Raw genomic sequence first — 12757 nt, 5'->3', positions numbered from 1 at the left:
CCATTTTTTTTACTTTCACAACGGTATCAGGAGAAAATGGCCCCCAAAATGTGTTGTGTAATTTCTCCTGAGCACGACAATATGCCATATGTGGGGGAAAACCACTGTTTTGGCGCATGGCAGGGCTCAGATGGCAAGGAGCACTGTTTTACTTTTTGAATGCAAAATTGGCTGGAATCAAGAGCGAACGCCATGTTGCGTTTGGAGTACCCCTGATGTGCCTAAACAGTGGAAACATATAACAAGTGACCCAATTTTGGAAACTAGACTCCTCAGGGAACATATTTAGATGTGTGGTGAGCACCCGCAGGTGCTTCACAGAAGTTTATATAATGTAGAACTGTGAAAATAAAAAATCAACTTTTTTCCACAAAAATGTACTTTTAGTCCCAATTTTTTTTACTTTCACAATGATAACAGGAGAAAATGGACCTCAAAAGTCGTGCAATTTCTCCTGAGTTCGCCAATACACAATGTGTGGTCGAAAACTACTTTTGAGGCACAGTGCAAAGCTCAGAAGGGAAGAAGCGCCGTATTGGAGTTCAAATTTTGCTGGAATGATTTGAGGGTGCCATGTCACATTGGCAGAGCCCCTCAGGTGCCAAAACAACAGAATACCCGATAAGTGACCCCATTTTACAAACTACACCTCTCAATGAATTCATCTAGAGGTGCAGTGATCATAATGACACCACAGGTGTGTCACAGAATTTTATACTAATGGGCAGTGAAGAAAAAATAATTACATTTTTACCACAAATGTTTTGTTTTAGCCCCAGATTTTACATTTTCACATGGGGAAATTGGTAAAAAAAAATGGCACCAAAATGTATCACACAATTTCTGCTGAACGTGTCAATACCCCATATGTGACTGTACAGTACTGCTAAGCCACATGGTGAGACTCAGAGGGACGGAGCACTATTTGCCTGCTGGAGTGCAGATTTTCCTAGAATAGTTTGCAGACTCCATATAGCCCTTGAGGGTATGTGCCCACGTAGCATTTTACAAGCGTATATGCTGCGGAATTTCCGCAGCGTAAACGCTTGTGAAACGCTTGTTAATCCGTCCCCAATGGTCCCCAATGAGAATCCACAATTTCAATGCCCATGCTGCAGATTTTTCCGCAGCGTTTATGCTGGGCTCAAAAATCCGCAGCATGTCCATTAATTTTGCGTTTATGCATGCGGAATTGCCTTGTCAATGCAATAAAAAACGCAAGGCAATTTCGCATGTCCCAAACGCATTATAAACGCGCGAAAAACGCTTGCCAAATTCCGCAAGCGTTTTTCCGGGAGAGGATATGCGGAAATGAAGCAGAAATTTTCTGCTTCATTTCTGCAACGTGGGCACATACCCTAAGTGCTAGAAGAGCAGAATCTCCCCCCTCAAGAGACCCCATTTTGGAAATTATACACCTGCCAAACATTTGGCTGCTAAATGTTGTTTAAGACACACTGTGGTGCTCAGAAAGGAGGGCGGATTTGGATTTGGGAGGGGAGATTTGAATTTGAGAGCACAGATTTGCTGAATTTCTTTTGGTGGGGCGAGGAGCTATTTCGCTTTTCCACAGCCTTTGTACTACCAGTAACATGGAAGCCCCCTATATTTCCACTAACAGATGACGGACCTGAGTGGGAAGCTCTTATTGGTAACATATTATATAACATTTTGGATCACATTTATCTTGCGCTCTACACTGAGCACTTACTTTGGGGTTTCCATATAAATCTCCAAATTATGTGATTCAGATGAAAACCCCGAGGGATCCATTCACTATAATGAGATGAGGCAGCAGAGTTACTCTGGACTCCATCTGGCCTCTGTTCAGCATTTTCCTTCTTTTCAGAGGTGCACAAAACTGTGGCTGAACGTGCTTTTATCTACGCGTAAAAGGATGGACACCGCCGGATCATAGGTCACACGGTGCTTCCATCTGCCTGATTACAGGGAATCTTCCACCAGGGGTTCTGTCTGAATCATGTATTTCAGAGATTTACACGGAATCCCCGGTGTAAGCGCTCAGCGCAGAGTGCAGGATAAATGCGAGCCAAGCCTTACGGCGATCTTAGAGAGGCAGAATGAACAAATCAGCAGCAGGTGTGACGCGCCCCCAGGGCCGTGGGGTACTCGGCAGCCGGGCCTCTGGTTGCCGGGGGATATTGTAGCGCCCCGAGCGTTCGGCCGCTACAGGGGTATTGCACCTCAACCAGAGGTGTGGTATTCCACTCCCGGGTAAAGAGGGAGTGTGGAACAGGGCTCGGTAGGCTGCATGCAACACACACACCCCATTTCCGAGGGACAGCTCAACGGTGCTCCCACGAGACAGAAGTGCAGGCACGACAGCATCTGTCCCTGGCTGGAGTGGGGAGGGGGAAGCACACCCAGTGATGTAGGAGCAGGAGGGGACGGTCTCTGGGCATAGGTAGGAGCCCATTGGTTGCTAGTCACCTGGGCTCACACAGAGAGGGAGGTATATAAGGTGGGCACCATCTTAGAAGTTCGGACAAGACAGTCAGAGGAGAGGAGTGAGAGAAGGAGTTCAGCCAGAGAGGGCTGACAGGGAGCTGTGGCTCAGTCTGGGCCCAGCTCCACGAGACAGGCCTGGAGTGGAGGCCAGAAACAGCAGAGAGAACAGGAACAGAAGAGAAAGGAAACAAGGAACAGAACATTAAGAGAGGCCCAGAGACACGAGAGAAGAAGGAACCCCATAGGCCCAGGAGATTGCGGGTGACGGGTTGGCAGAACAGGGTACCAGATCCCAAATTGGTGGAGGCAACTAATCCTCAGCCAAAGACCGGCGGTTGTGACTATATCTCGGTGCGACCCCTCACTACACCTACCAGGAAGGTGCACCACATAGGGTCAGGGACACAGAAATCAGCATACCAAGAGAAGGCCCGATGCAGCCAGACAAACGTAGAGTCACTGGTGGGGCACGGCCAGAGAAGGGAAGAGAAGGGAGCCCTGAGCCACGCTCTGGAATTGCCTAGGAGGTGGTCGAGCCCCTTGCCTGGTGGATGCAGCACGGCTTGGGCAGTCGCCGCTGGTGCCGAGGTGACTAGGACCAGTAAAGAACTGTGAGTAAAGCATTGGAAACTGCAATCACAAGTCTCTGTGCTTCTTCGCCGCACCAGCACCACCAGTGCTGGGACCCTCGTGCACCATCACTCCCATCATCCGCACTAACTGCCCTGAGGCTATACTTCTCCCGTGGGGAGTCATCCCATACTTGGCTGCGCACACAACATCGGCCTCAGTGGGCTGCATCGCAGCGGCGGTCCCCACTGACCGCAATCCACGGGTGGCGTAGTCAGACAATTATAATACTACTAAGTCTGCCCCTGGTTTGACCACCCTGGGCACGGACCGGGTCATCGCCACAGAGACTACAACCCCCAGCGATCCGGCTCCGGGTATTCCCCGCATACACGTGCACGCACAACACAGGCCCAAGGGGTGAGTCAATATCACGGTGGCTGGTCCGGTCCGTGACCCAGGGCGGTCAGTGAAATGGGGAAACTTCTATTATTTGAGGTTTTTGGAATTATTCATGACGCCACCTGTGGAATGCGGCTAAGGGGTGCCGCCGCTGCAGGGTAGTCCTCTGAGGCAGATGGTAGGGCAGTTTGTGATGGAATGGCTCCCCACAGGTGGAGCGGGCCTCAGGGCAGCGTGGGGGATGTACTGGATGGTGGTGCAGGGGAGAGACGGCAGGATGGTCCCGGAGGAAGGATGGACACTCACACACTGGTAAGCTTCAGTACCTTTACTGGTGATGCTGCAGGCACGGTCCAGGGTACTCCAGGTGAAGGGCGCACTTCTGGACTCTCCCCAGTGAGCGGGTATAGGGCCTCCTGATCCGTTGCTTTATTCTGTAACCTGGAGCTAGGCCTAGATTGGTTACTGTCTCTCTCTGCACCTGCTGACCTGGTGGTAGGGCCTTCTCTTTGGAGATCACTCTCCCTGGACGCTGGGACCTCCGTGACTCCTAGCCCTAGTACTACAATCAGCATTAGGTGGACCTGGGACCTGTAGTTCTCCAGGGGTTCCGGTGGTTCCTACTGGGTATAAAGAGTCCCTGTAGGCGCGGACCCGGTGTCCGGTATATAAATCGGGGTGAGCTTACTATGCTTCTCTGCCCCCTTAGCTCCACTCTCCTTTTCCTCTCGCCGTCGACCACACTCGGGGCCCTCACTACTTGGCAGCTGGCTTGCTGCGTCTTCACTGCTCTCTGAGCGTCGGCACGCTCTCAGCTCACTCTGAGCTGTGTTCTTCTCTGAACACTGAACTGAAACTCTCTGTAGACTCAACTCTCAATGAGCTGCCTAGCTCCACGTTCCCTATATATGTCCCTAACGGGCTCCCTCTGCAGGTCTGAGGTGGAGGTGTATGAATGTAGTGAGGGCCTCTTGTGGAGAAGTCCATCCATGCACCCTTCTGGGTTCTGTGGCGACAATGCGCAGCAGGGGCGCCACAGGTGAAGAATTGGTTTTATTTATTTTTTACACCGTTCCTCTTGCAGTATAAGTGATTAGGCAACTTTATTCTTTGGGTCGGTGCATATACAGAGATACCAGATTTATATCGGGTTTTTATGTTTGGCTGCTGCACACTAAAAGACGCTTTTTTTTTTGCAAAAACTAGTTTTTGCATCATCATATTTTGAGAGCTATAATTTTTCCATATTTCTGAGTCATGTAAGGGCTTGTTTTTTGCGTGACAAGTTGACGTTTTTATTGGTACCATTTTCGGGCAAATTAAATTTTTGGATTGCTTTCTATTCTGATTTTTGAGGAGGCAGAATGAACAAAAACAAGCAATTCAGGAATTTTTTTTTCCTTTTTTGTCGGTACTTGTGGGGTAAAATTGATAAGGCAGTTTTATTCTTCGGGTCAGTAAGATTATAGTGATAGCTCATTTATTTTATTTTATTTTTTTTTGTGCTTTTGCATAATAAAAACTTTTATATAAAAAGTAATTATCTTTGCATCACTGTATGCTGAGAGCTGTAACTTTTACATTTTTCGGCTGATGAAGCTGTGTGGCTGCTTGATTTTTGTGGAACAAGATGACGTTTTCAGCGATACCGTTTTTATTTCCCTTTTTGATCGGGTTTTATTCCACTTTTTTCCAGTGGTATGATGAAAAGGCAAAGTTTCCCATGTGTTTTTTATTTTTTTTACTCTGTTCACCGAAGGGGTTAACTAGCATGACACGTTTATAGATCGGGTCGTTCCGGACGCGGCGATACCAATATGTGTACTTTTTTTTGTTTATTTTGAATTTTTTACATAAAAATGTGTACTATTTATTAGTGTAATATACTTTATTATTTTTTAACTTTTTTTTTAGATTGACTGACCGATCACAGCGATCTGGGTTCCGGGACCGCCGGCATGGGTCCCTGCACCTCTTCCCGTGCCGCTTAACTGTCATTTACAGCTGTCGGCACTGAATTGTCGCTGCATGTTTACACGCAGTGACAGTTCGACAGTTCAAAGTCATGACGGGGACAGCCAGTCCTGGAAATGCAAAAAAAAGAGCATGGACCGCACCTCCAAAAAATCATACATTTGATCTAATGCCTTTCGTTAAAAATATATATAACTGAACATGAGGTTCTTAGTTTAACATTCTGATCAGACTGTATGAAGCCCACTGCCACCTCACGGCAAACCTCGTAGTGGGTCCTAACATTTCCTGCCTGAACGGGAGCGGAGCCGTGCGCCAACCACCGCCACAGCAACAATGCACCAGCAGGGTGGGCGGCCTGGTGCCTCACAGCACCCATGCTGCAAGACCAAGTCCCCATGATTCCAGGCAACGCCGCCCCACAAGTGATGCGCCCACTGGGCCGTGTGTGCACGCGTGTGGGTTACCCGGAGCCGGGTCTCTGGGGGTTGTGGTCTCCGTGGCGGCGACCCTGTCCCGTGGCTCAGGTTGGTCAGACCAATGGCAGTCTTTTATATGTTTTTGGCTAATGTCCGACTACGCCACCCGTGGATTGCGGTCAGGGTGTACCGCCGCTGCGAGGCAGACCGCTGAGGCTGGTGTTATGTGCGCAGCAGAGGATGGGACAACTCCCCACAGGAGGAGTATAGCCTCAGTGCAGGGAGTGTGGATGATGGGAGTGATGGTGCACGGGTGAAGCAGGAATGACTCAGAGTCTTTGCAGTGCAGTTCAGGGTCTTTACTGATGATGATAAGGCAGACCCTCCCGAGAGTACTGGCGAGCATAAGAGGTCTGGTCAGTCTGTGAACAAACAGGAGTTCCCCTGGCCAGGTGGAGTTGTAGGCCTCCCCGTCTGACTGCACTCTTCCTGGCTACCTTGCTGTAAGCGAGTGGAAGTAGCACACGTCCCTGAGTATACCGTGTGGTGCTCACCCGTATGGCTGGTGACTTGGACCCTCTGGTAACTTCCGCTCCTCGCTGGCGGTACCGGTCGCTTGTGTGTGACTGAGCCTCCGGGCTTCCTATGGCCAGAGGACCTGAAATCCCCTGCCGGCTGGTTTCTGCTGCTGGATATATAAGTCCTCACAGCCTCGGACTCCGTTGTCCGGTCGTAGTGTCTTCAGCCAGGACAAGCAATATCTGCTTCCAGTCCCTGGCACTCAGCTCCTGCTCCTACAGAGCTCCTAGCTGTTGCTTTCCCTGTGTCTGGAACTTCACTTTCTCTTCTCTCTGGAGCTTCACTAAGCTAACCCCACCCCAGATCCAGTTTATATAGGGCAGGTTCCTCCCCTATCTGGTCTGGGACAGGAGGTGTTGCATGTTCAAGGGCTCCTGACCAGGGAACCTCCCACTTGCTCCCAGACGTGATATTTCTATCACTGTGGCAACCAGACCCCTGGGGTGCCACCTTCCCCCCTAGTGAAATGTAGTACTCCAGGACTAAACACATTTTTGAAACATACATAACAGGGTATAAACAATAATACAACAACATATGTACAAGAAGTTTAGTCTTTAGAGGTCACGGCGCGTCCTTGACCGGGTGTCCTTGTCACCCAACGAGGTGAAGTCTTGAATGGTGCGGGGACCTGTCCAAAGCAAACCCCAAACGTTGGCCCTGGGCGTTGCTGCAAGGCGAAGCAAACTACTTTGGACCACACGGGACCACGCCAGACAGGTTTTTCTTCCGTGGCCGTCTTCGCAAGAGGCACCAAGTGCAACTATTTACAATGTAGTTCCGGTTACTCAGCGTCCATAACCTGGCAGTCCAAATAAACATGCAGGGTAACTAGAGGAACATAATTAATAAACAGGCAACAAAAACATAAACCATTTTCAGCATTTGCAATTTACAGGTTAATCCACATTACATTCTAGATTCTCCAGCGAGCGGGCATCTGTCCTCTAGTGCTCCTGGTGGACCTACGTAACCGACTATCTGGCTCTGCACTACAGGGTGTAGGAGGTGTTGCAGGTAGGCCTGGCAGCTTCCTGCGTACTCTTTGGCTTACTAGGGGCACGACAGGCTCACTACTAGCAGAGGGTTGATTCTCCTGGGCTGCTTGAATGGATCCTTCTGCCTCCTGGGCTGGCTGCTCTCCCGATACTCCCTGTTCTTCTGTAGGCCCTTGAGGGGCTGGCTAGAGAAAGGTGAGGATGGGTACCACGACTGCGTTGTTGATTTTAGTCCAGGACTGGGGAAAGTCTCCGAGTACGGTACTAATCATTTCTTCCTTTTTCCTCTGTGGGTTGAAGGATATCCTGGTCTTCTTCAGCACCTGTAGCTGCTCGGGACACTTCTTCAGGTGGTCTCTGGAGACAGTGGCTGTGGTCTCTCCTCCATACTTACTGATGACACATACTTTTGGGTTCTCATGGCTTGAGGGCAGTACGGTGTACGGGTCCTTCTCCCACTGGTCATCCAACTTGCCGTCTCTTCCTCTTCAAGACCTGCTCTCCAGGTGCCAGGGGAACAGCGGGAGCATGTTGGTTATAAGTCCTCTCTTGCCTTCCTCTTGCTTGAGACAGACTTCGCTCCACAGTCTCCTGTACTTTCCGGTACTGCTGCTGCCATTCCGTGTCCCAGTCTGCTTCTGGTGAGGTGTCCTGGGATGTCAGGACTCCCATCTCCAGGTCAATTGGCAGCTTACCAGGCCTTGCTCTCATTAGGTAAGCCGGGGTGCAGTTGGTGGAATTTACTGGGATATGGTTATACAAATCCACCAGATCAAGCAGTTTCTCAGGCCACAGGCTGCGTTCCTCCAGAGGCAACGTCTTGAGCAGGTCTATCACTACCTGGTTCATTTTCTCACACATCCCGTTCGTTTGGGGGTTTCTAAGGCGTTGTCCTTATCTTCTTGCAGCCATACAAGTTGCAGAACTCCTGGAAGACCTCCGCTTCGAAGGCTGGACCTTGGTCAGTCAACACTCGCTCCAGATACTCGTGTGGATGGCAGAAGTGCTGCTGGAAGGCTCTAGCTGCTGTTTGACACGTTAAGTCCTTGACAGGGACCACCACCAGAAACCGGGAGTAGTGGTCTACGATGGTGAGGGCGTAGACGTACCCGGACCTACTTGGAGCCAGCTTCACATGGTCCAGGGCTACCAGTTCTAGTGGTTGCTTCGTGATGATGGGCTGCAGGGGGGTCTTCTGGCTGGCACGGTCCTTCCTCCTCAGGTTGCACGGGCCGCAGTCTCTGCACCATCTCCCAATGGCCCCTCTCATGTCTACCCAGAAGAACCAGTCACGCAACAGGAACTCCAGCTTCTTCCATCCGAAGTGCCCTGCTCCGTCGTGGTATGCCTCCAGGACCATAGCCGCGTCCCGTCTCGGGACCACTACCTGCCAGGTCAGCTCATGTGTCCGGGAGTTGACAGTTCTCCAGCACAGCTTCCCCTTGTAGAGAAACAGTTTACTCTTCTCCTTCCACAGCTGTTTGGTCTCCTCCGGGGCGCCTGGGTCAAGGTGGGCATCAGCCTGCGTCAGCATCTCTTTTACCAGGCGGACTGCTCGGTCACTGTCTTGCGTCTCCGCCCAGCTGTAGTGGGGTAAGGGATTGAACGTGGTCGGAGTGCCTGTCCCTTACCCAGTGGGAATACTGGGTAATCCCATGACGGTGAAACGCGGGGAGTTCAATCTCTTCCAGTTCTTCTGGATCCTCCCCTCCGTCCGGTAAGTTCGGCATCCTGGACAGGGCGTCTGCGTTGGCATTTGAGCGTCCTGCCCGGTATTTGATAGTGAAGTCATAGTTGGACAGGCGGCCATCCATCTCTGTTCCAGGGCACCAAGTTTCGCAGTGTCCAGATGTGTCAACGGATTGTTGTCCGTGTACACGGTGAACTTGGAAGAGGCAAGGTAATGCTTGAATCGTTCCGTCACTGCCCACACCACTGCCAGGAACTCTAGCTTTAAGGAGCTATAATTCTCAGGGTTTCTCTCTGTGAGCCGTAGTTTTCGGCTGGCATAAGCGATTACCCGTTCTCTCCCCTGCTGGATCTGGGACAGCACCGCTCCTAGTCCGATGTTGCTCGCGTCCGTGTGGAGAATAAAGGGCTGGCCGTAATCAGGGTATGCCAGGATTTCATCCCCCGTGAGGGCCATCTTCAGCTGGCGGAAGGACTCCTCTTCCAGCTTGTCCCACCTGAAGGGTGGCTTCTGGTTTTTGGCCTTTCTGGACCGGCCTATTAGGAGGTCCTGCATAGGAGCGGCCATTTTGGTGAAACCAGGAATGAATTTTCGGTAGTAGCCTACCAACCCGAGGAACTGCCTCACTTCCTTTATGTTGGAGGGTCTTGGCCAATCCTTAATCACTGTGATCTTATCAGGGTCAGGAGCTTCTCCATCAGCACTCACCACGTGTCCCAGGTACTGCACCCTTGGTTTCAGTAGATGACACTTGGAGGGTTTCACCTTTAGGCCGAAGCCTGCCAGGGCATCGAACACTTCTGCCAGGTGCTTTAGGTGGTCCTCATAGGTCTTGGAATACACAATGACATCGTCCCGGTATAGCAGGACCGTCTCGAAATTTCTGTGCCCCAGACAGCACTCCATCAGCCTCTGGAAGGTCCCTGGTGCGTTGCAGAGTCCGAACGGCATACAGTTGAATTCACTGAGACCCATCGGGGTGGTAAACGCGGTCTTCTCCTTGTCTGCCTCTGCTACAGGAACCTGCCAGTAGCCGCTAGTAAGATCCAAAGTGGAGAAGAAGTTAGCAGATTTTAATGCAGCTAAAGATTCTTCTATCCTAGGTAACGGGTACGCATCTTTGTGTGTGATACGGTTGATCTTTCTGTAATCTACACACATCCTCATGGTGCCATCTTTCTTTTTCACAAGAACTAGTGGAGCTGCCCAGGGGCTACAGCTATCCCTGATTACCCCAGCCTCCTTCATTTCTCGCAACATTCCCTTGGCATTCTGATAGTGTGCAGGGGGTACAGGCCGGTATCTCTCTTTTATGGGTGGATGGTCTCCTGTGGGAATTTGATGTTCTACCCACTTTACTTGCCCAAAGTCTAGCGGGTGTTTGCTAAAGACCCTTTCGTACTCCTGAACCACCTGGTAGACTCCCTGTTTCTGGTGTGGGGGAGTGGAGCCAGTGCCCATGTGCAGCTTCTGGCACCAGTCCTCCATTTGTTTCTTGGAGCCGTTACCTTCCTCTGGGGAAGATGGAGGCAAGGGTTCCACGGCCTTTACAGAGTTCTGGTTAATGGTGAACAATTTGGCTAGCGTGGCATACTGGGGCAAGTATACTTCTCTTTCCCCAATGTTTAGGATGCGGACAGGTACCCTCCCATGGCAGACATCAACCACCCACTGTGCCGTCAAAATGGTGGGCCTACTGTCTGAGTAAACGGGTTCTACCATAGCTTGGTAGTCTCTACCCCTCAGACCAATAGCTGCCCGACACCAGATCATCATTTCACTCTTTGGGGGCATGGCGATAGGGAACGGGTCACTCATCCTAACGCTACCAATCTCACCACCCAACAATTCTACCTGTTGCCGTTTCATCAGTGCCCGGATCTCCTTTTGTAGGACATGCTGCTGGCTGGAACTGGCGTTCATGGCAACCTGCTGTAAAATGAGAATTATCTCTGCAAGACAATTTTCAATCACGTTAGTACCCAAGGTTATTTTAGGGTGACTCTCACGACGGTCAATGTCCACAATAATCAGTCCTTGTGCCGCCAGTTCAACTTTACCGATTTTAATGGTCACCTCTTTGAATCCCACCTGCGGCACGGGCTGACCATTGCTGGCGATGATACTCAAGTCATCATCTGGGTAGCGGGTTATGTCCGAGTCATTCCAGTACCGCTTAAAGAGCACATAAGGGATGGTAGTCACCTGTGACCCGGTGTCTAGTAGGGCACTCATAGAAATGCCATCCAGTACCACAGGCAAGACTGGACGTCCCCCTACGTATTTATCACGCCAGTTCGATGGGCCTGATGATCTTATGCCTGGGGGTTGGCCCTCTGCCCCAGGTTGTGCCCGTTTAACCCCTTAATAACATCTGACGTACTAATACGCGTCTGTGCCCTGGGACTTAAGAGCCAGACCCGTATTAGTACGTCATCGCGATCGCGCGCGCACACAGGCTGTGCGGGCGCGATCGCCGCCGGGTGTCAGCTGATTGTCACAGCTGACACCCAGTACTATGCGCAGGGAGCGGTCCTGCACCGCTCCCAGCACATTAACCCCTGCGATGCTGCGATCGAAGTTGATCGCAGCCGATCGCAGCATTGCGGGGGCAAGGGGAGGTGATCGCAGATACTCACCTCCTCTTCCGGCTTCCAGCGCTGTCTGCAAAGGCTTCCCGGGTGTTGCCATGACGACCCGATGTCGTCATGACCACATCCGGGTCACCAGACAGCAGGAAGATTGTTTGGAAATGCGCAGTGCATCTCCAAACAATCTTCTCACTGTGCAGCGCTGATAGCCTGTATGACACAGGGATGGTGCTGCATTCCTGTGCCATGCAGGTGATCAGAGAAAAAAAAGTGAAAGTCCCATAGTGGGACAAAGTAATAAAGTATAAAAACTGTCAGTAAGTGAAAAAAAAAAAAAAATTGCAAAAATATAAAAAAAAAAATAAAATAATCCACCAAAAATAAAAATATAATGTACCCATCAATAAATATTATTATAAAAAAAAACAAAAAAAACAATAAAAGTACACATATTTGGTATCGCCGCGTCCGGAACAACCTGACCTATAAAACTGTCCCACTAGTTAACCCCTTCAGTGAACACGGTAAAAAAAAAAAAAAAAAACGAAGCAAAAAACAATGCTTTATCACCATACCGCCAAATAAAAAATGGAATAACACGCGATCAAAAAGACGAATACAAATAAAAATGGTACCGCTGAAAACGTCATCTCGTCCCGCAAAAAACAAGCTGACATACAGCTCCATCAGCCGAAAAATAAAAAAGTTAAAGCTCTCAGAATAAAGCTATGCTAAAAAATATTTTTTTCTATAAAATTGCTTTTATTATCTAAAAGTGCAAAACATAGAAAAAAGATATAAATGTGGTACCGCTGTAAACGTACTGACCCGAAGAATAAAGCTGCCTTATCACTTTTACCACACGCGGAACAGAATAAAAAAAAAAAAAAACAATTCCTGAATTGTTGGTTTTTGTTTATTCTGCCTCCCAAAAATCGGAATAGAAAGCGATCAAAAAATGTCACGTGCCTGAAAATGGCACCAATAACAACGTCAACTCATCCCGCAAAAAACGAGCTGTCACATGACTGTCTGCCAAAATCTGGAAAAATTATAGGTCTCAAA

The sequence above is a fragment of the Phyllobates terribilis genome, unplaced genomic scaffold (genome assembly GCF_046119375.1).
Source record: "Phyllobates terribilis strain yellow unplaced genomic scaffold, ASM4611937v1 Scaffold_1__5_contigs__length_1240528914, whole genome shotgun sequence".
NCBI lineage: Eukaryota > Metazoa > Chordata > Amphibia > Anura > Dendrobatidae > Phyllobates > Phyllobates terribilis.
This window is presented reverse-complemented; position numbering follows the sequence as displayed.